This window comes from Dama dama, chromosome 18, assembly GCF_033118175.1.
Source record: "Dama dama isolate Ldn47 chromosome 18, ASM3311817v1, whole genome shotgun sequence".
Taxonomy (NCBI): Eukaryota; Metazoa; Chordata; class Mammalia; order Artiodactyla; family Cervidae; genus Dama; species Dama dama.
Genome location: NC_083698.1, coordinates 24,440,615 through 24,462,614, shown reverse-complemented (window position 1 = coordinate 24,462,614; position 22,000 = coordinate 24,440,615).

Below are 22,000 nucleotides of genomic sequence, written 5' to 3'. Positions count from 1 at the left end.
TAAATAAGAATTATGATCATATTTCTGGTACATTTATTCAACAAAGCAAAGGAAACAGCCTTTTCTTACAAAATTTTCTTACTGAGACATTTCCTCTATTGCCTTACATATTAGAAAGAAAAAATCAATTGTAACTGTTTCTTGGAAGTTATCCTAATGTTATTGACCCCAATGTCAAATACATATTATTCCAGTATATCAGTCAGGATGTGTTTAGCAACATGTAAAACCAAAATTTCTGTGAAAAAGTTTATTTTTTCTTACATAAAAAGAAGTTATGATAGATCCTCTAAGGCTGGTGCGGTGGTTGCACAAGATGGTCAATGTTGTAGGCATGTTACATCTTTCTGCCTTGGCTTCGTTAGCTTATGATTTTACTCTTCCTGTTTAGAAGGGGGCCACTGAAATGTTATGAAGTAATTAGCCTCCAACTAATAAAAAAATTAAAAAAAAAAAAACAAAAAACAAGAAGGGGGCCACTCTACTGCACACGCTCCAGGCCGAAGAAGGTGGCAAGGGAGCAGAGAACATCAGGACTGTTAATTAGCTTTTCACCTCAGTGACCTGAACTGTGATACATGACTGCTCACAGCTGAAAGAAATGCTGAGACATTGGGTTTTAATTTTCACTGTCCTGTGGCTGTGGGGGGCAGGGGAGAGATGGGTTTGAAACACAGGTTGGATCAGGCAGTCCAAGTGTCAGTGGTATCTAGTAAGAACAGAAGTAATGGAAAGAAAAAGAATAGACCAGCCCCAGTCTAGCTGACTAGCGCCAGAAAAAATGGAAGCAGGCGCGTGTACTTCCTCCTGGGTGAAGTGAGTAACACTAGGATTGGCAGGGCGGCCAAAGGTGCTACTAACTGTGCAAACATATTCTGTTGAGAAGCAAAGAGTAAATGCAGAACTTTGCATTCTTAAAATCAAGAAGAAAAAGAGTTAGCTTTTAATTTGCCTTGGAGGAAGAACAATGATCATTTTAGGATTTATAACCTAATTACAGAATAGAAAAAGTAGCAGCTGCAAAACTTTTTATGTGGCCTGCAGCATGCAAGGGAGCTAAAAGAAGGAAACACCAAATGATGTCTGGGAGCCAGTCCTTACTAGAAACAGTTATCTGAAGATGACACCACAGATCCAGAACCAGTAAGGAAGGCTTCAGTCCTTCCACATTCACTCTTTATTGAGCAGAACTATGTGGCTGGTCTCTCGAGTTGGCATGAAGCAATGAGTGCGGTAGTCAAACATGACACCAGTGGTAAAGAACCCGCCTGCCAGTGCAGGAAAAGCAAGAGTTGCAGATTCAGTCCCTAGGTCAGGAAGAGCCCCTGGAATAGGAAATGGCAACCCACTCCAGTATTCTTGCTTGGAAAATTCCATGGACAGAGAAGTCTGATGGGCTACAGTCCATGGGGTCGCAAAGGGTTGGACACAACTGAACACACACAACACACACACGCAATGAGTAAGGTTTAGGTTTTCATCTCAATGAACTCAACATTTCAGAGAAATATGCTCTGAATCTTTGCCCATTTCATTATTTACAGAGGTTTGATGAGCCAACTGATGTAAAACTGTATAAAAAAAGTCTTGTCTGACATCAAGAACTTGGCCCTTACTTTATATACTTTATGCTATAAAATACAGTTTGCTCTGCAGTACATAATAAATGTACATAATAAATGACTTAGTGACTCTTACTGGATAAGAGCCTGAAGATACTTTTCTTGAAGCCAAATTCTTGGGAATTATTTTAAAGTCAGAAGGAGAGAAGAGAGCCATATAACTTTGCTCAAAACAGGTTATTAATTGTTCCTGCAACAAGAGCGGGAATTTGAGGAGCAAATATTGGCCTGAAAGTTTCTTTCAGCTAAAAGAAGTACCTAAATTTTAATTTTCTTTCTTGGAAGAAGATGGGAATACATAGAATTCTTAATATTTGAAGATTGGAATTAGATACTTTTATAAGCTTTCCAAAATTTCAGTGGTAGAAAATAATTGTATATATAATATTTTGTCATATGCTGTTTTTTAAAATCTTGTTTTTATAATAAAATTTTTAAGCTAAAATTTATTTGAAGCAGCTGTTAAACTTCTTGATGAGTTTTTCTGGTTTGAAATCTGCTTTTAGTCCCAAATAAAACCAAATACCTACTCAGATATTTGAAACAGTTTACCAAGATTAAATACACCCCAACCATAACATTTTTGTGGGTTTGAAATTCTAAATTCTGCTTTCAAAGTTATTTCAAAATTTTTAATTTGGGGAGAAAGGAGATAAAGAAAATTTCGAGTTTATGTGGCCTTTAGGGGACGTTGGAAGGAAAGCTATATAATACTTTAGCCATGTTCTGTCTTGCTGTGTGTGTTCAGTTGTGTCTGACTCTCTGCAACCCTGTGGACTGTACCCTGCTAGGCCCTCCGTCCAGGGAATCTTTTCAGGCAAGAATGCTGGCGTGGATTGCCATTTCCTCCTCCAGGGAATCTTTCAGACCCAGAATCAAACCCATGTCTCTTGTGTCTCCTGCATTGGCAGGAATATTCTTTACCACTGAACCACCTGGGAAGCCCACTTTAGCCATACCTCCAAAGGTGGTATGGAGACAAAGGAGAAGTGGGTTTAATCCCTGGGTGGGGAAGATTCCCTGGAGGAGGGCATGACAACCCACTCCAGTATTCTTGCCTAGATAATCCCATGGACTGAGAAGGCTGGTGGGCTACAGTTGAAAAAGAAACACAGGACTGAGCGACTAAGCACACTTGAAATTTCCAACCTTTTTCAACCCAAAGAGGCCCACTAATAAGTCAATTCAGCTTCTGTGTAATTTTGGATGCAATATTGTAGCATTTGTTCCTTTATACCCACTATAGTATTGGAATATCTTGTAGTAGGAACCTCTTTATTATGAAAAATTTGTGCTTGTTTTGGAGGGGGAAGATCAATTAAATATATATTTGGAAACCTTTATGAATATCAATTCTCTGCTTAGTTTTAAGTCTAAGCTAATGTTATTTCTGGTTCTGGATCTGTTACTCTAATGAAGCAATTACTTCAACAGCTGAAACTTTATTTTCTTTATTCTTTACTTGTTAGTTCTGTTAAAAGTTCATACGTCTATAGTAAAATTTAGACTTTAATTTTAAAAAGTCATTCTGCTTGTGTGTAAAAGCCAAGGTATTTTTAGTATAGATATCTAGTGTTAGTATAATGAATACAGATTTTGAGTTCAATGAAAAAGAGAAGGGGAAAACATAGAGGCCTGGAGTGAAGAAGATCTGAACTTTGTCCCAACTGTGCCATCAACCAATTGCTAATCTTCCTTAAACTCTGTTTCTTCATATAAAAGAGTTAGGATATTGAGACAAAATATCTATAAGGTTTTGTGTATTTTTCAAATTTCATCAATCTCCTAAGTATTAGAGAACAGGCTATATTTTATTTACTATTGATGTATCTTTAAGTCCAGGATATTAGCACCCCAGTGTTACAACATCATGGGGTACTCTACACCTTACAAACTTGCATATTATATACACTGTTAGATTATTATCTATTATCTCTTTAGGTATTATCTTCTAGGTAGACTTAATTACAGGGACTAAAACAAATTGTTTAATGGGATATGCTTCCATTGAAGGAAGAATAAGATTTGCACTTCCAAAGTCTCACCTAGTAATTTTGTAAAATATATGACCTATTATATCTAAATTCAAGGCACACTTAACAGTCATCAAAGCTGTTCAGCTCTTCATGAAATTAAAAGGAAGATACACATTACAGCTTAGAAAGCAAATGTATAAATTTTGCAGAAATCATACCCATGACCCCACCCTTTTTCACTGACATTATGTATCAAAATATAATATTATCCAGGACCCTGCTTCTGGCAACATCTGTTCAATATTTACTTTACTAGTACCAATCCTTTCAGTTTTCTTAAAATCTACTTCTAAAGATAAACGATTTCATGGGACTCAACACTCTTTGTTGAATTTATCATCTACACTACTTAGATTACAGAAGTATGTTTTTAATGAAAAACATCAGAGGTTATTTAGATTATTATTAATTTCAGAATATACTAGTAGGAGTATATTAGCATTTCCCTTTCATTGTTATTCACAAGTGATTGTGATGGTTTTACCCTGTCCACAATAGTTTATTGTTCTTCTGCTAACTTTTTCCTGAGTTTCAGATTGACATGGTATTTCTCACCCCAAACCCTCTCAGGTAATAAAACTGTTGTCATTGTCCTCTGGGGCACCTTTATTTCATCTCTAACAAGTCATACAAGAAGCACACATATGCACACACACAAACTCATTTACAAATACAAACATATACCTGTCATTCCATGACATTCACAATCCTTTGCACTTTTAAACATTACTCTCTTCTTTCCTTTCATGTACTCAGTAAACTTTTATTGGGCACCTTTTATATATCGGGCACTGTGCTAAGTGTTGTGGACCTAAAGGTAAATATTCCATGTTTTTTTACCCTTAAGCAGAGTGCAGTCTAGTGGTTAATACAGACATACAACTAAGTATGACAGTGTGTAGTGATTAGGTGCTATAAGTGAGGTAAGTACAAAGTGCAAAGATAAAGCAGAGTTGGAAGGCTATCTAGGGAAAAAATTTTAAAATTGAAAGTATGAGTGAAGGCAGGAGTCTGGTGCTACCATGTTTAAAGATCCTGTAGAGCTGGGACCTGGTGTTCTCTTGATCCTCAGGGGAATCCTGGTTATTCTCCCACACTGTGTGACCCCCATGCAAAAGATGATTATCAAAGCCTCCCAGCTTGCCAACACAGCTCATCCATTCTCATTCCGCAGATGAAAATCTCTCTCACTCTTGGGCTCCTGCGTCTGGTTACCATCTCCTACCTTCCATCTGGCTCTTGTTCACCAACTCACTTGTCATTCCTCCGCTTTCACCAAGGACCTTGGACTCTGATCATCATTTCTTCTTGCCACCATTTTCCTGGTCAGTTTCAATGTCAGTGCCTATGACCCCATCTAACCAACTTTCTTCACAGTTCTCCAGTCTCTTTGATGCCAGGGACCAGCACCATACACCAGACCCCTCCTGGATTTCATCAGCATCCTCTTATTTTCCTGTTATGGATTCACAAACTCTTGGCAGTTCCTTCCCCTCACGTTTCTCTAAATCCCTTCTTTCCTGCACTCCGTTTATTTGGCCACATGAAGAACACCAATACTTTTTACTTCCTTTTTATCTCTGTCCTTCCCCCTCTCTGTTTTCTGTTTCTGACTTGCATCTCCCTAAGCCCCAGAAGCTCATGAATGTATCACCTGAGCCCAGGCGTGCATATTGTGGTACCTTGCGAAGAAAACACGATGCTTAGCTCATTCCAGACCTGTCCTCTGCTCTTCCACCTGAGGATCTTGGCACAACTGGAGAGAAGGAACAAACACATGTGGTGACATATTTGTGGTCCCCAACTTGATGCAGACCCCTGCTCTCTTTCCCAGCCCCACAAAAGTCATTTTAAACTCCCACCAGTCTCCTCAATGCCCTGACTTGCTATTTTACCTACTACTTTCTACAGATGACTAAAATCTGAGTTTACAAGACAACAGTGACCATCAGACCAGCAACTCTTTGACTTTCTGACCTCCTTAAGCCAAGGTCTGTATGTATCGTAAGCTGTCCTTTCAGTTTTAGTGGGAAGAGATACCCGCCTCTGATGAAGGCTGTTCTCTCCACCTTACCTGGTTCCCATTTCCTCCTGTGTTGATCAGTTACCTTCTCTCATGTCTGGTCAGCCTTTCATTTCCTTGTTCAAACTTGAACATCAACATTCAAGTTTCTCTAATGAAAACACTGGGACCCTTTTCTGATTCTGTTTGCTACTCCATCTACTTTTCTTTCTTTTCTTTTCACACCTAAGTGTCCACCAAAAAAAAAAAAGAAGAAAAGACCATGCACTCTCAGCCTCCAGGGCCCTCCCGTTCCACCCATGCATTGGTGTTGCTCAGTAACTCAGTCGTGTCTGACTCTTTGTGACCCCATGGGCTGCAGCACACAAGGCTTCCCTGCCCTTTACTATCTCCTGGAGTTTGCTTAAACTCAAGTCCATTGGGTCGGTGATGCCATCCAACCATGTCATCCTGTCACCCACTTCTGCCCTCAATCTTTCCCAGCATCAGAGTGTTTTTCAGCGAGTCAGCTCTTCACAACAGGTGGCCAAAGTATTGGAGCTTCAGCATCAGTCCTTCCAATTGTTTGGTATTATACAAGTATTCCCCTATTATTGGTATTCTTCTGTAACTTGTTTCATTTGTTATTTTTGCTCCATATTAGCTCTGCGCAATTTATCTTCACTGATACAGGGTGACTGGTTCGTAATGCATTGCATCATGGCAGTTTACTATAATGGACATTATTTTCAGTTATTGCTATTATTACATTAAGCAGCATAGAATTGCAGCTTTTGTAGGTTAAAAATATGTGATTATCAGGTTTCGGTATGGTTTAGCCTCTGCAAACAGCCCTGTTGTAAACATTCCTGTGCATATCTTCTTTTATTTATGAATATATACCTCAATTTAGGTCTTTTAAAATGTATTTTAAAAAGTATGAATTTCTCCATGAAAGGATTGACCATCTTTTGTCAAAATGATTCCTAATTACCTACATTTGTTTTTATAATTTACATTTTCAACTTTATTGATTTTATGTGGTCACTGACCTAAGCTCTTATTATTTCAAATCATTTGTAGCTTTCTTTTGGGTTTTTTGTGAAGGCAGTGATGTCTTATACAAATGAGATTTCTTTCTATACTCTTTATACCCTTACATATTTTTCATTCTCTTATTTTCTTGTACTTCCTGGGATCCTCAGTTCAAGGCTAGTGTGTGTGGTAACAGTAGGCATCTTCTTTTGTTCTGCTTTTTAAAAAGAATGATTTGACCATTTATCAATGACTATGATGTTTCCTGTGCAATTATTATAGATCCTTTTGCCAATTAGGAAACTATCCTTCAATTCCAAGTTTACTAAGAATTTCTAATACAAGTGAATATTGTCTATTTTATCTGCATAAATGAAATGACTTTATGGTTTTTAGCATTTTCCTGCGAATTTATATTAATAGTTTTAAAATGTTATCTAGCTTTTTATTTCTTGGATAACCCCAACTTAGTAATGTACGTGTGTGTGTGTCTCTGTGTGTGTGCTTTAAAATATTCATTTTTATTTATTTATTTGGCTGTGCTGGGTCTTCATTGCGGCTGTGTGGGATCTTCCACTTGTGGCATGTGGGATATTTAGTTGCGGCATGTGAACTCTTAGTTGCAGCATGTGGGGTCTAGCTCCCTGACCAGGGATCCAACTTGGGCCCCTGCACTGGCAGGATGGAGTCTTACCCGCTGACCCACTAGGGAAGTCCTTGTGTGTGTTTTTAACACATTTCTGGGGTTAGTTTGCCAATATTCTATGTAGGGTTTTTGCATCTGTGTTCATAATTGAGACTTATAATTTTTCCTTTGAAATTTTCATCATTGGGTTTTGAAATCAAGATTGTTATAACGATCTTATAAAATAAGTAAAGAAAGGAGTGTGTCATTTTTTTGTTTTCTGGAAGAATTTATGTGCTCCTCAGATATCTAGTAGGATTTGTTGTCAAACAGTAGACTTGAGTTTTTTTGGTGAGTGAAGATGACGGTTTAATTTCTGCAGTGGTTATAGGATCATAGAGATTTTCTAGCTCTTTCACAAATCAGTTTTGTAAGAGAAGATTTTCTATAAATACACTCATTTCATCTACATTGTCATAATTGAAAGTCTATAACATTCTGTGGACTATTTTATCTAAGTTGCTTGTTTTGATATAGAATTTTTCATAATTGTTTAGTTCTAAAATTTCCTGATTGCCTCTAAAATTTTGATTGCCTTGGGTTAATTAGAAGTATTTTCAGATTTCTAAAGATGAGTCTATTCATAATCGTGAAACTTAATTTTAGTGTAGTTAGAGAATGTGACCCATATCATATCAAATATTTCATGTTTATTAAACCAGTTTTATAGTTTATTACATGGTTTCTATATATTTATATAGTCAATGCATATCATGTGTGCTTATAAATTATGTATTGTCTCTAATTGTTTTGTGCTTTACATAATGCAATTAGTTCAAGCATGTTATTTGTTTTCTCAAGGTCTTTTATCTCTTACTGATATATTTTGATCAATTTGATCTATCAATTGCCATTCAATGTGTCTCAACATTGCCAGCTGTGATCTGTGACCCTCTCCTGCTAATTTTTACTATATACATTTTGAATTGTGAAATTTAGTGTGTGGGATATTTTTATCATTAGGTAATGAGACTCTCTAACTGAGATACTGCTTTTTACCTTAAGATCTATTTTATCTGACGTTAGTATAATCACATTTAATTTTGTCCACTACTTCATTGTTTAAAAACGTTTGTTTATATTTTAGATTCCTGGTACATATTGATTAATTTATGCCATCTTATATTGTTCTCTGTATCCATGCTTAGTACAGTTTAAAATTTATCTGTGTCTTTTTGAACTTTAAACTTTATACAAGGACTTTAGCTTGCTTAAACTCTAATCATGCTCTTTCTGACTTACTCACTGTTTTAGCTTTATCTTTTTTTTTTTTTCTGTCCCAACTTCTTGTGCTGAACACACCCTCAGGTAACCCCCTATTAGTCATGGCTTTGGATTATTCTCTCCCCTTGAGCGTGGGCAGAAGTATACCTTTCCTCTAACTGATAGAATATTGTAAAAATAATGGGATGTCACTCCCTTGATAAGATTGCATTATATGGCAAAGGTGATGGGGATGTTACCGTGTTATGTTATACAGCCTGGTGAGAGATTCTCCTTACTAGCTTGAAGAAATTCTCAGCCCTATTGTGAAGGGGTGTATGAAATGGGAAGGCCTCTAGGAACTAAGGGTGGTCCCTAGCTGGCAGCCAGTAAAAGGTCTGGGCCCTCAGTAATAAAGCCTCAGGGAAATTATTCTGCTAAAAATGTGAATGAGCTCGAAAGTGGATCATTCTGCCGTGGGCCCTCCAAATGAGCTCACAGCTTGTTTATGCCTTGATTTCAGCCCTGTGATACACAGATCAGAGAACCTGTTAAACTGGGTCCCAATTCATGATCCCTGGAAACTTAAGGAAAACACGTATGTGTGGTCTTAAGCCACTGAATTTGTGGCATATGTCATTACTCAGTAACAGAAAATGAATACACTCTCAAATTAGACTTTACTGTTTTATGGAGTTAGTACTTGTTTGTGTGCATGCATAGTCACTTCAGTCGTTTCCGATTCTTTGTGACCCTATGGGCTGTAGCCCACCAGGCTCCTCTCTCCATGGGATTTTCCAGGCAAGAATACTGGAGTGGGTTGGAATTTTCTCCTACAGGAGATCTTCCTGACCCAGTCTCTTGTGTCATCTGCATTGGCAGGCAGCTTCTTATCCACTAGTGCCACCTGGGAAGCCTAGATTCACTTGTATTTACAACTTTGTTTGCTACCTTTTTTTTCTTAAAGTCAGTTCTTTTTTCTGAAATCATTTTCCTTTCCCTTGAAGTATGTATTTTAGAATATTCTATAGGGAGGAACTGCCTGCAGGAAATTTTTTGATTTAGTTGTATCTTGAAGTTTTATTCTACTACCATACAATTCTAAGTCTATAGTTTAGAATTGTAATTTTTTCATAAATTTGATAATATCTCACAGTTTGGGGGCTTCCATTGTTTTAATTTAGAATTCAGTTATTCTAATTTTTTTTTAAATATATAATGTTTTTCTCTCTGGGTCTGTGGCATTTGTATTCTACAGCTTGGCTAAGGTTGGGATTATTTTGCCTCCTGAATCTGAGGATTCCTGTCATCTAGAATTTCTCTGTTATTTTGCCCTCCAAAATCATTTCTCTAATTTTATGCTATTTCTTTTTGGGATTCTGATTTTACTTGTGTTACCTGAATCATTTATACCTCTTAATTGACCTTCTATCCCGCCTGTCTTTCTGCACTCTCTTGGGACTAGTTGCTTTATGTCTCTATTTCTAGTTTAGTCATTCTTCAGTCTCGTCTAATAGGCTAAATAGACAGTTATTGTTTTTATTAATTCCCAATTTTATGTGTGTATGTCCAATTTATTTTTTCTTCCAAATAACATTATCTCTATAGTCACTTCTTCCTTGTTCACACACTTGGTTTTTGTGTTTTGCTTTAGATGATCGCACACGAATTTCGTCCTGTGAACATGGCAGGTGTAACGTCATCGCTCTTTCTTTTGCTCGAGTTTTGAGCCTGTCGTTTCTGCTGTTTGCTCCTGCTCCTCCTTTCTGAGTTCACTTTGTACTAGAGTTCTGTGGTCACCTGGGAACTTGACATATGGAAAAATTTGAGGCTTGACTTGATGGTTGATTCGTCTAGAGAAAAAGCTATCATTTGCCTTTGACAGGAACGTAGGGAAGCTTTAAGACAGGGATTGCTTTTTCAGACTACACAGGCAGTGAAATATGACACCCTAGACTGCATGAGGACTAGCTGTGGCTTATGAATCCAGGGGAAGTTTTTTTGTTTCTTCATTCAGGGCAGATTTATTTTGGCTTTTTTTTTTTTTTTTATAATTCACACTTTCTCTGAAGATGCAATTCTTCCCAGATCCCAGAACTGAATTCCAGCTCTCCTGCCAGTGCAGATCTGATTTTATCAAGGTCACAACCAGAGCTCTAGGTTTCTGAAATTAACAGATGGTTTTGGTGCTTATAACTCTTTGAGTTGATTCTTCCCAGAACTTTGGCCTCTTATGACTTAGGTAGTTTCTTTTACTCTTTCCAATGTGGCCATGCATTAAAATATGTTTTTAATTTTGTATCTACTACTTTTGGGAGCTTGGATAAGCAGCAGGATCATTTTGCAGGATATTTATTCTGCCAATATTGTTGGAAAAGGAAGTTTCTGTCTACTCTTCACCTTCCTGTAACCAAGGTTTGCCCTTAGCATTTTGTAGAATCTGCCCTTGTTCAGGTCACCAATGACATCATATGTCCTAAATAAAGTAAAGGCATCAGACCTTTTCTCACTTTGCAGTTTGCACACTGTTGTTCACTTTCTCTATGAATTTATCTTCTTCCCTGTATTATCTGATGCCTCTCTCATATTTCATTGGCATGCACACTGACATACCCACTAATTTGAAATTTTGCCACTATCAGCTTCTAGGATATTTTCACACTATTTTTCTAATAATGTCTACTAAGAAATATTCCAAACCAAGCACATTTGTCTAACCCTCTTTCTGTTCAACAGGCTATTGGCCATACATTTCAATGCCTCTATTTCTTAATTGCATGAAAGGCTTGTCTCTCAAGCCTGCTCTGTCGTTCATCTAATCTAAAAATGCACCAGCCCATTTGAGAAGTTGCTTGGTACTTAAAATCTTACCACTTCCTGATTTTATTGTACCCTGCTTCACGGTTGATTGATTTGCTGTGAATTACCAGTGAATAAATGGCTAGGTGCTGGTTTTAGTGGCAACCATCCAATTCTACAGTAGCGATAAAAGTCAACTTCAATAAAGCTCCTGTTGGAATGATTGGGGGAGGGGGGGGGAAGTTCCAGAGTTTTAAGTCACTTCACCACCAGAACATCAGGTTGAGGTCTGGTTTTCAGCTGTGCCCCTGAGGCAGGACGCAGGATCATCCATGACTCTAGCAATGGCTAGTAGAGGGGGTAGCTTGGGGCCACTCTGAACATTCCTATGATACCTACCTCTCCATGTTGTGTAGTAAAGTATCTTTTTATATAAAATTTGTAAATTATGCTCATCAAAGGATATTTGATCGGAAATGTTAGTAGAGCGGGAATGTCACTGAATATCAGATGGTAAGATCTGGACTTACTGCTTTAGCAGTTGGCGAGAAACTGGGGTGAAGACTGTGCTGAGGAAAGCCCCCGTCTGCACCAGCAGCAGACCTATCTGGTCCGATTTCCCCTTCTGCTCCAGCTCCCGAGTTGCAGGCTCCTTCCCTAACTCCTCATTCACTCTGTCCTCTAAATAGTCCGCTTCCTGTAGTCCGTGTGTTCCCAGTCATCTCTTCTCACTCCACCTCAGCTCCTTATGTGCAGTTCTTGACGCCAGATTTACCCTCATGATTCCCGTGCATGTGCTGTTAGCTCTGATGGCCATCTGAGTTCAAGGTACAATTTCAAATTCTCTCTGGTTATGTTGTTTAGAGGCACCTAAAATTCAACATGGACTGTAGCCTGCCAGGCTACTCTGTCCCTGGAATTCTTGAGGCAAGAATACTGGAAAGGGTAGCCATTTCCTTCTCCAGGAGATCTTTCTGACCCAGGGATTGAACCCTGGTCTCCCATATTGTAGGCAGAGTCTTTACCGTCTGAACCACCATGGAAGCCAAAATTCAACATGACTGAAACTGAACTTTCTCCCTACTTGTCAGCTGTCAGTTCTCATCATACCAGCACTGAATAAAATCTCTTAGTACTGTATTCCTTTCAGATTGCTCCATGAAATTAAAGAAAGCCTAAATACAACCAAGGAATAAACCAACTTGCTTAATCATTAGTTGTAATTTTACCCACAGCTCCAGCTGTTTCTGATGCAAGATGTTCTATTGTTCACCTCTAAGTAAAGAAGTTAAGCATGCTTTGTAAATTTCTAAGTTCCTCTTAACCTTGAAGATTTACTCTCACCTCTAGGTTTACAGCTAAGTTCCTCATGGCTGATACTGCTAAAAGCTTCATTTAATAAAACGTTAATGTTTATATAAAAGAAATTATCTCACTAGAATTGGGAAAAAAGATTTAATGATAAAGACAGAAGCCAATATTAAATCTCTAAGTAATTGTAGTTAATAGACAGGAAGAAAATAACCCCAAACCATTGGCTTCCCACAACTCTAAACCCAACATCTCTTACTTCCTGCTTGAAGCAAAAGAAAGCAGAGGGGCTTCATTCCATATGTTGCCATGGTCACAAGATAAATATGAGGTGTTATTATTTCTAAGTCAATAAAGATGTTTCTGCTGCTCCTTTGGCAGCTATTTGAGCCAGTCACTTCCTCCTCCCAACTCCAGTCAACAGTTCTCACATCTTCTGAGAAAATAAGTGGATGATATTTCCGCGAGCTTCTGCTGCTGAGGTTGCCCACATTCAGGTAAAAGCACAGGAAATGGCCAAACCGCTAAAAAGCCATTCCTGAAAAACAGAAGTAGAAAAAAAAATGTTTTACACATAAAAAAGAGAAGTTGAGGTGTTGTGGGGGAGGGGGGGAGGAGACAACTCAGTGAACATCCTCTCAAGATAAAATAAAATAAAATTGAAGTGTCTGCTGCTATATTGTCAGGAGCCAAGACCCATGTTTTTATAGCCACTCAGAGTGTCTTCAGGATTTCCAAGTGTTTAGATATCTTCAACTTCAGCACCTGGGGTAACAGGAAGGGTGTAGACAGCGCTGTTAGCTGTGCCCTTTGGAAAGGAAACTGGGTGAGCTCTTCAGTACTGCTTATCATTTCCCTTTTGTGGAGGTAGGAAGAATTTAGTGACCTTTCCATGTAGCTTTATTTGAATTCCATGTGAGAGCAAAAGAAGAACATGATCACGTTTCTTTTTTATTTGTTAGGTTTTTAAGGTCTGCTTTTGGATTCCCTGGTGGCTCAGTGGTAAAGAATCCGTCTGCCAATGCAGGAGACATAGGTTCAATCCCTGGGTTGGGAAGATCCCCCGGAGAAGGAAATGGCAACCCACTCTGGTATTCTTGCCTGGGAAATCCCATGGACAGAGGAGCCTGGTGGTCTATGGTCCATGGGGTTTCAAAGAATCTGATGCAACTTAGTGATTAAACAACAACACAAGGTCTGCCTTAGGAGAAAATGAGCCGAGAAGAAAATAGTAGTACATATGCTTCAGAAAAAAAAAAAAGATAGTCCTAGTCTCACATTGACTGTCTGCTGCGATGGAGGTTGAGTTTGGGATTCAGGTTACTGGGTCTTATTTCTTTGTGTCTTAAGTTTTATTGTGTAGATGTTGAGTAATAAGATGAGAGAAAGAGAGAGAGAGGATGTGAATTCACAGTATTCATTGTAGCTTGATTTGATTTGGACTGGAAGGGATAGAGGGTTGCTAAAAAGAAAACCAGAAGACTTAGAATAGCTGCCTTGGTGCAGAGAGAGAAGATAGGAGCCATCTGAGGCTGGATTAAGGAAGAGTTTGGGTCAAACTGAGGCAAGGGACTGCAGCTGTCTTTCTGAAAGTAAGACAATTATGGAAGTGACAATGGGAAAAGAGAATTGAAAAATGTTTCTCTGCCTCATGACTGAATATTCCTTGGGCACTTTTCAAGATGCTTCCATAGAGAATTAAACTGCTTTTTAGCCGTGATTTGTTGGTGCCCCTTGGATTACAATGGGATCCTGAGATGGGCTGCGAAGAAGCAAAACGTTCTAGCTGTTCACATAACTTGAATCCACCCTACCACAACAGGCATTACATTCTCCTTAAGAAGAACCTACGTGGGTGTGACAGCAACATCTGTACTGGCCCCACCAGTACTGAGTTAAATAATTTAATTCTTTGATCACAATAGTTTGTTACCTTAGTTCTTGTTATATTAGTATTTATTGTTACTGGGTGGGTGTAATGAGTAAGGAGTTGTGTTAAGTGCTATGCATGATACAGTTTGCTTAATCCCTCTAAGAACTCTAGGAGGTCAGTGCTATTTTTATCCTTATTTAAAGGCTGAAGACGCTGAGACACAGATTTAGCAATTTGCTCAGTCATACAGCAAATAAGTGGCTAAGCCAGGATTTGAATGGAAGCTGTCTGACCTCCAAGCCTGAGATTTTAAGCTCTGCCTCAAAGGATCTCTTTGACTTACATTAATCTGAAAACGGAACCATTGAGACAATTTCATATTTAGAGTTTAAAAATACATACTTAGATTTTTAAAAGCAGAGGCAGTGGTAATATACCCCTAAGTCCTGTCTTTGAGTTGACTGGACTCATCTTCCACTGGGAAAATGATATTGCTATCCTTTGCAGAGAAAATGATACTTGGATTCTGTCACTAGAGCTTCCTCCTCAAGAGAGGGATTTGAAGTTGAAAAATGTTTCCTTTTCCTTAAAGCTATTTCCCCACACACTTACAGTTAAGTGGGAAGATTTTATGCTGTGAGATTCACTCATTTCCTTCTTTTCCCAAATCTAAGAGATCCTAGAGACGACCAAAACAGGATCTGACACCAGGATAGACTCCTTGTCATTCATCATCTTTGAATATCACACATCATGAAATGTGACATCAGTTACCCTCAAGAAACAAAGAAACGGACCAAGGAGACAGAGGGAGTTCTATTTCTAGCTTCTCATTCCACAGTTTCAAAACTTGACTTTTGTAGATTTGCAGGTGGATTTTGCAAACAATATCATGTTCTTCCAGATGGCTAAGAAAATGAATGAATATGTGAAAGAAAAAGAGCGTTTGTTTCTTTAGATCTTGACATTACAGTGACTATCTTTTCAATCATGTGCTAATGCGCGCACGCACACACACACACACACACACACACACACACACATCTTCCAGCTTGTACTCCGAGTCTCCACGATGGTATGTATACCACACACATACACATGTACACATACACAAACACACATATCAAAACATTTTGATGTTTAAGTCACTATTCTTTTTAAGACTAAAGCTTTAAACAACACTATTGATCACTTCCAAACTGCAAGCTTCTAGCAGTTGAAGAATGTAGAGTTCTGGAAAGTCCCTAATGGATGCCACCTCACAAATAAAAACTTGTACTTTGAACAACTACCTCTCAAAAAATACTCCCTCATACATTATTCACATGGGTTATCTGACAACATGTAATGAGAAGAAATAGTAATGCGACATGATTAACCTTAGAGAGGTGAGAATGACAAACGGCTGCCCAAAAAATATATTCACCTACATGCAGTATGTGTTCCTTTATGAAAAGCATTCTGAGAGGAAGTGAATAATTGTACCTTGAATTGGATATGCAAATATACAACACACAAATACAAATAATGCACTAAGGTAAGCCTACCCTGGTTTCAGAAAATTACAGTTTTTTTAAAAAAAAGGAGAAAATCCTAGAAACTAAACCCTAAAATTCTTTTTCTACCTTTCCTCTCTTTTAAGTGCTTTTTGACATGATTATTTGCAGTTTTGAAATGTTCAAACACAAAAGTGTTTTCTTTAAGGACTTTGGAAGTGTTTTAATATCCTGACTGCAGAAAATGCATCTCACATCCATGTATACATACACACACACAAATGCACACATGCACACACACATGCCACATCCGTGTATACATGTTCACACAGAAACACACACATGCACACACAAATGCATGTGGGTTTGCACACACATGTGCGCGCACACACACACACCTCCCTGCTTTGACTATATACCTATCAACAGCCAGAATAATTTCTTTACCAATTGTGTCTTATCTATCTTATGCTGTCTTTGGCTTCCAGTTTTAATCAAGATAAAAAACAAAGCCTTGTCTCCGGCTATCAAGGTCTGGTGTGATTTGACTTTTAACTCTTCAGCTCTTGCTGTTCTATCTAACCCTTTGCTCATGATCTCCCACCACTGGTGTCTCATTGCTGTTTTTCCCACAGGCCAAGCTCATTTCCACTCCTGAGCTTTTTTTCAGCCTGAAATGTTCTCTTCTTGTGGCTGGCTCCTCACTTTCCCTAGTTACTCCCTCAGAAAAGCCATCCCTTATCATCCAACTTGAAGTCAGTCTCTCCTGTGATACTGTTCTCTGATGATACTCTGCTCATTTCTGCATATACTTGTTAAAGTCGGTCTCTTCTGCTAGACTGTCAGTTAAAAGAAAGGCAGGAACAACATCTGCTTAATTTTCCATTATATTTTCAGAACCTAGCACACTGATACACGGGTGTGGACACATGTACTTATATAATTAATCAACTTCCTTTCAAATAAAAACTGTTTTACACTAAGTCACATGACTTGGTGACTAAGCAACAACAGAGCCTACTTTTCAGGCTAATGGTGCAACTATTAAGAAAGAGAAACTAGTATTTGCTTATAAAAATGTACAGATAAATTGATACAGTGTACAAACTTTAGAACAACATATGGACAATCTTAAGGCAAGGTTTGGATGACTGTTTGTTAAGCTACATCTGGTGGCATAAAACTTTCATTATCTTCCTTAGATGGTTGAGTAAAAATCCCCTCCACTTTTGCCTCATACTGCCTCCAGTCATCTCACAAGAAACTGAAGTTACAGTGAACTTTACAATGAAGTGAGGCAATATGAGACACCTAATATAACTGCTGGTAGACCTCTTAGCCAACAACTGATTAACTAAGGAGATGTCACTAGCATCTTTTCTGGAAGAATTCCAACCTGAAATTTTGGTCAGTCTCATTGATTATCTGAGATATGGTAAGCAAGGTCATCCCAGACCTTAAAACTCACTTTTTATTATATCACAATGACTACCTTAAAATTTGCCCCATCATCCTTGTTGGCTCCCCAACTATTCTGATAATGGAAAGCAGAAAACAAAACCAGTCAGACTGATGGTTTCTATGGTGTAGACCAGGGAACAAGTTGGCCAAATTCCTCATTGTCCACAGTTACTTTGGTGCTGTGTTGACCCTGTCTCTAGCTTTCGACATCCTCCCAAGTAGTCACTGAAATTATCATATTTCAAAATGGTCTAGTTGTTGATGGCTGCTACTTAACTAAGGCATGGAAAATAGCATCTGTCAGTCAATATGGCTCTAAAGAAACTTAGAAAGTATTTCCATCATTTCCTTGAATAATGTGAGTTGGATCACTTTACATATTTTAGTTGCCATATTGGTTCACAAATAGAATTAAATTTCTCCCTACGATGCAGACTTTTTTGATTGTGCTTTCGGAAAATGAAAAAATAACTCTTGACGCACTGCAAGTCCATCCTCTGAGTGACTTCTCTTTCCTTAACACCATCTTCTAGCTCTTCCTCAGTATAGAGCTCTTCCTCACTGTTGCTAACTTTACTGCCATCACTAGTTCATTAGTATTTGCTTATTATCTTGTGGTAAGCCTACTTTTGGTGTTTCCCAGATGACTCAGTGGTAAAGAATCTGCCTGCTAATGCAGAAGACATAGATTCTATCCTTGGTTGGGAAGATCCCTGGAAAAGGAAATAGTTACCCACTCCAGTATTCTTGCCTGGGAAATCTCATGGACAGAGGAGCCTGGCAGGCTACAGTCCATGGGGTCACAAAGAGTTGGTTACGACTTAGTGACTAAACAACAACAAAACCTACTTTTCAGACTTATGATGCAAGTATTAAGAAAGAGAAACCAGTACTTGCTTACAGAAATGTATAGATAAATTTACACAGTGTACAAACTTCAGAAAAACGTATGGACAATCTTAAGACAAGCTTTGGACTACTGTTTGTTAAGCTACGTTTGGTGATAGAAAACTTTTATTATCTTTCTTTAGATGGTTGAGTAAAAATCCAAATTATTGTTCAAATATGTGTATGCATTTCAATTTTTAAAATTCAGACACATATTAATCTTGTAGCTGGGCAAACAAAAGAAAAACCAAGTTTATATCTCCAGCATCATATATTTTGAAAAACAAACAAGTAAACAAACAAAAGACAAACCAATAGTCACTGTGTTGGATCCATAAGCAGCATATTTCAGATGTATTACCGAAAAATGTATTATAAAACTTGTATAATCCCAGGTAAATTATACTTAGGAAGAAGTTTGTCAGTTGAGGAACATACCTCACAATTTTGGCTTGGAACAATACTTTTTAAATGTTAGTGATTGCTTCTTTTTTTAACCCAAGGGCATAGAAACATGCATTGGTTCTTTGAATTTAAAAAAAAAAATGGAAATCAAAATAGGAATTTATTAACATTGGATGCTTTTGTGCTTATGTAACAGAAAAATCTGGCTGAAGTGCTTTGGCAAGTATGCAGTGCATCATATAGTATAATAACTTATGGTGTTTGGAAGAAAAATAAAAGCTGCTAAGATATTGTGGTTTTGAACTTGGCAAAAGAGTTGTAGAATGAAATTGGCCCATCCACTTTCATAAGAACTTTCACAGTGGATAACAGACTTTCCAAGTATTACATATAATGAGGTAATAAGCAACTTAACTACATTGAATCCTACTGTAACCTTTTTAGTTTTCATGTATTAAGAGGGCCTTAAAGGGAGGTTATTTTATAGAGAAGGGTCCCTGGAACATCAATAGATGAACCTTTTAAATATAGTTTAAGAAGATCATACTTTATCTTATATTAAGGAGAAATTGCAATATAGCAGTATTGTAATTTAACATCAAAAAAGTAGAAACAGTGACAGCTTTTCTTTTCTTGGGCTCCAAAATAACTGTGGAGAGTGACTGCAGCCATGTAATTAAAAGATGGTTGCTCCTTGGAAGAAGAGGTGTGACAAATCTAGACAGCTTATTAAAAAGCAGAGACATCATTTGCCAACAAATGTCTTTATAGTCAAAGCTATGGTTTTTTCAGTAGTCATGTACAGATGTGAGAGTTGGACCATAAGAAAGGCAAAGTGCCAAAGAATCGATACTTTCAGATTGGGATGCTGGAGAAGATTCTTGAGAGTCCCTTGGACAGCACGGATCAAACCAGTCAGTCCTAAAGGAAATCAACCCTAAATATTCACTGGAAGGACTGATGCTGAAGCTGAAGCTCTGATAATTTGACCACCTGATGTGAAGAGCCAACTCATTGGGACAGGCCTTGCTGTTGGGAAAGATGAGGGCAAGAGGAGAAGGGGGCAACAGAGGATGAGATGCTTGGATAGCATCACAACTCAATGGACATGAGTTTGAGCAAACTCCAGGAGATAGTGGAGGACAGGGAAGCCTTGTGTGCAACAGTCCTTGGGGTAGCATAGAGTCGGACATGATTTAGCAACTGAACAACAACAACAGTTAGGGAATACCTCCTGTGTGCTGGCATCTATAGAGGACACAAATATTAGTAAGAGAAGACAGATTCTTCTTTGCGGAATTTGTTTTGTGCTCTCCCATGTAGACATATGGGCCTCCCAGGTGGCTCAGTTGTAAAGAATCCACTTGCCAATACAGGAGATGGGGGTTTGATTCCTGGGTTGGGAAGACCCATTGGAGGAAGAAATAGCAACCAACTCCAGTGTTCTCTCGGGGAAAATTGCATGGACAGAGGAGCCTCGTGGGCTACAGTCCATGAAGTCAAAAAGACTTGGACATGACTGAGCATGCACACATGGAGGCATTTAGCCATAATAGGTCTATGGGCAAAATAAGTTTATAACAGAGGTAAAATATTTGAATGTTTCAGGTAGTGTGTCAGGAAAAGGCTTTGCTGGTGTCACTCTCTAGTCACTAGGGGAGAGCTGACTATTGCTGTTTTCATAATCAACAGCAAAACATGAATCAATAAGGAAAACCACTTTCTCCAAAGACAGAAGAATAATATGTGAATGAGCATAGGATAAAAAAAAGGAAATCCTTAAATATGCTTATTTAAGATATTACAGTAGTGACTGGAGCATTCATTCATTTCATGGGAGGATAGAAGAGTTTAATTTCCCTCTTTGTAGTGCTTTTTTTTCGCATGAGTGCTGATATGGCTGATGCGGTCTTTATGGGATTGTCCAGGGTTCTGATGCAGTATCCGTTTTAGTGCTTTTTGAAAAAAGAGACACCTCTTAATCTTGGCATTGTATTGATAATAAAAGGATAAGGGCAGTGGGTGAATTATAAGTGACCCAACTCTGTGCACTAGAGCAAGAGAGAGCTGAAGATTTGTTCCTCGTCCTTATTTGGAAATCAGGAACCTGTCACATTTTTTTTTTTTTAGTGAATCCCATGAAAATAACCCTCAGAAATAAGCAGAGGTGTTGTCATAGGCCCCTGGCAGCTCATAAAGGATTTTAGGGTTTGGCTTCCCAGCTGTTCTTCCTTTACAAGCTTTATGAAAAATCTTTTGAAGTTAACCTTGAAAGTCACAAAGGATTTCAAATGGAGGAAAAAAGGAAGAACATTCTAGAAAAAGGAAATGGTGCATATGCAGGTATGCAGAAGAATGGTGCAGGTTGGGAATAAAGGTAGCAGAGCTGGGAAAAAGATGTAGATAAGCATTTCAGGAGAGAGAATGCTAGAAAGAAAGGTCGGGGTTATACTGAAAGACAGGGTGAAAAAGTCATGATAAATTTAGCAAAAGTTAATATGTCTCCAAAATTTCTGCTTGAACATATGCTGCTAAGTCACTTCGGTTGTGTCCGACTCTATGCAACCCCATGGATGGCGGCCCACCAGGCTCCTCTGTCCCTGGGATTCTCCAGGCAAGAACACTGGAGTGGGTTGCCGTTTCCTTCTCCAGTGCATGCATTCTTGAACATATGACCAACGTACTTTTCATATGTTCTCTAGGAAGGGGCCTTTTTTTCCCTTTCCATATCTGTCCCTTGAATCCATTCTGTAGACTTCACCCTCTCATTCCTGGATGGAATCTTGTGTAAATCTGGTAGCTTACCCAGGTAATAAATAATTAGTTTCATTTTCCAAGAATTGAAATACCTTGTTCAGTGTAATATCAAAACCCAAAGCTGTCATCCAAAATACAACTTCTGTTCTTTATTGAGCTAGAAATCTTTTTTTAAAAATATACACTTACTTGTTTTTTATTCAGGGTTTCATCTCAGGATTATTAAGGTCTAACATACGTACAACACATTTCATCGTGTTTCACTGGTTAGTGAGTTTTAGCAGATTTTATTTTATCCTGTAACAGCACCGTGATCAGGATTAGAGAATATTTCCACTCTAACAGAGCTTATTCTCAGGTCCTTGCAGTCTCCCCATCTCCCAGTCCTTGCCAGTCATTCATATGATTTCTGTCCCTATACTTTTGC